Below are 2,756 nucleotides of genomic sequence, written 5' to 3' on the forward strand. Positions count from 1 at the left end.
CACTGTGTTGCTTTATCCTCAGGCACCATGTGGTAACCTTAGGGAGTTCCAGGCCCTCCCAGTATGGTAGCAACAGCTGTAGAAGTTCTAGATCCCACATCCTCACACTTCATCAAGCCCTAGCAAACAGGCTCTGATTGGGTTACCCACCCATCCATGAACCAACTTCTATGGAGAGGGAGATAAAGTTCAGATTGACATGAATTATCAGGATCCACCTACATAGCTGAGAACTGGTGAGAAGTGGTTTCCTTAAAAACAAACACATGTGGGGCACCTGGGTGGCTCAGTAGGTTGAGTGGCTGAATGTCTGACTTCAGCTCAGGTCTTGATCTTGCAGCTTGTGAATTTGAGCCCTGCATTGAGCTCACTGCTGTCAGTGCGGAACCCGCTTCAGGTCTTCTGCCCCCTCTCTCTCTGCCCCTTCCCCATTTGCACTCTCTCTCTCAAAAATAAATGAATCTTAAAAAAAAAAAAAAAAATGTGCTCTTAGGAAAAAACAGAGAAAGGATGCTAAGCAGCATAAATAATATATGCCTATTACCATGTGCAATCTTGATTTATCATTGTAATCATGGCCTGGATGTGATTTTATATTCTGCTCTTTAAATGTAATCTTTCATAGAATTATATTTCAATATGTTGGGCTGATAGTAAGCATACTTTCAATTAACAATAACCGTGCCTCAGATAAACTCCATTGGCTACGACACTGCCACTGCACAAAGCTTGAGAATAAACATACTTTCAATGCTGTTAGATTTATGCCATTTTTAGTGACTCTGTCGTTTAAACTTGAATGTAAATATTGTTGATACTAATGAAAAAGCTAGTGACAAGTCATTCAAATAATATAAGCATGTAAAATTAACCATTTGTGGAAGCTGGTGTATCATAACAATGATCAAAACATATCTTTGGGGAGCACCTGGGTGGTTCAGTCAGTTGAGCATCCAACTTTGGCTCAGGTCATGATCTCGCTGTCCGTGAGTTCAAGCCCAGCATCAGGCTCTGTGCTGACAGCTTGGAGCCTAGAGCCTGTTTCAGATTCTGTGTCTCCCTCTCTCTCTGCCCCTCCCCCACTCATGCTCTGTCTCTCTGTCAAAAATAAATAAACATTAAAAAAATAATTTAAAAAAGCCGTATCTTTGGTATACAACCCAACACCAAAAAATAATAACAATAATCCAATTAAAATGGGCAGAAAACATGAACAGACATTTCTCTACAGAAGACATACAGATGGCCAACAGACACATGAAAAGGTATTCAATGTCACTTATCATCAGGGAAATGTAAATCAAAATCACCATGAGATATCATCTCCCACCTATCAGAATGGCAAAAATCAAAAACACAAAAAACAGGGGTGCCTGGATGGCTCAGTAAGTAGAGCATGTGACTCTTGATTGCGGGGTCATGAGTTCGAGCTACACTTTTGGGTTAGAGTTTACTTAAAAAAAAAAAAAAATTAAAGGGGCACCTGGGTGGTTCAGTTGGTTGAGTGACAGACTCTTGGTTTTGGCTCAGGTCATGATCTCTCAGTTCATGAAATCAAGCCCCGCGTCGTTCTCTGTGCTAATGGCATGGAGTCTGCTTGGGATTCTCTCTCTTCCTCTCTCTCTCTCTCTCTCTCTGCCCCTTCCCTACTCGTGCTCTCACTCTCAAAATAAACAAATAAACTTTTTCTTTAATTAAAAAAAAAACAAAAAACATAAGAAACAAGTGTTGGTGAGGACGTGAAGAAAAAGGAACTCTCTTGCACTGTTGGTAGAATCAAACTTGTGCAGCCACTATGGAAACAATATGGAGGTTCCTCAAAAAATTAAAAATAGAATTACTGGGGCACTTGGGTGGCTCAGTCGGTTAAGCCTCCAACTTCGGCTCAGGTCATGATCTTGAGGTTCATGAGTTTGAGCCCTGAATCGGGCTCTGTGCTTGACAGCTCAGAGCCTGGAGCCTTCTTCGGATCATGTGTCTCCCTTTCTTTCTGTGCCCTTCCCCTGCTCATGCTTTGTCTCTCTCTGTCTCTCAAAAATGAATAAATATTTTTTAAAATTTTAATAAAATTACCATATGATCCAGTAATTACACTACCGGGTATTTACCCAAAGAATACAAAAACACTAATTTGAAAAGATAAGCACCTCTATGTTTACTGCAGCATTATTTACAATAGTCAAATTATGGAAGCAGCCCAAAATGTCCATCAATAGATGAATGAATAAAGAAGATTGTGGTATATACATACAATGGAACATTACCCAACCATAAGAAAAGAATGAAATTTTGTCCTTTACAACATGGATGGATATAGAAAGTATAATGCTTAGCAAAATAAGTTAGTCAGAGAAAGACAAATGCCATATGATTTCACTCATATGTGGAATTTAAGAAACAAAACAAAGGAAAAAAAGAGACAAACCAGAAAACAGAACTTTTTTTTTAAGTAACTTCTACACCCAACATGGGACCCTAACTCATGACCCTGAGATCAAGAGTCACATGCTCCACTGACTGAGCCAGCCAGGCACCCCTAGAAAAGACTCTTAACTATAGAGAACAAACTGATGGTTACCAGAGGTGGTGGGGGGGGGGGGGGGGGGGGGAAGGAATGGGTAAAATAGGTGGAAGGGATTAAGAGTACACTTATCTTGATGAGCACTGAGTAATGTATAGAAATGTTGAATCACTATATTGTACACCTGAAACTAATATAAAACTATATGTTAACTCTACTGGAATTTTAAGAAATT

At 39.8% G+C, this 2,756-nt stretch overlaps 1 pseudogene; it reads right to left on the bottom strand.

The window, feature by feature from the left end:
* Nucleotides 1–604: 604 nt before the first annotated feature.
* LOC115522487 lies at nt 605–730 on the bottom strand (annotated as a pseudogene).
* Between the last annotated feature and the right edge of the window lie 2,026 nt (nt 731–2,756).

Source organism: Lynx canadensis, chromosome C1 (genome assembly GCF_007474595.2).
Source record: "Lynx canadensis isolate LIC74 chromosome C1, mLynCan4.pri.v2, whole genome shotgun sequence".
NCBI classification, from domain to species: domain Eukaryota; kingdom Metazoa; phylum Chordata; class Mammalia; order Carnivora; family Felidae; genus Lynx; species Lynx canadensis.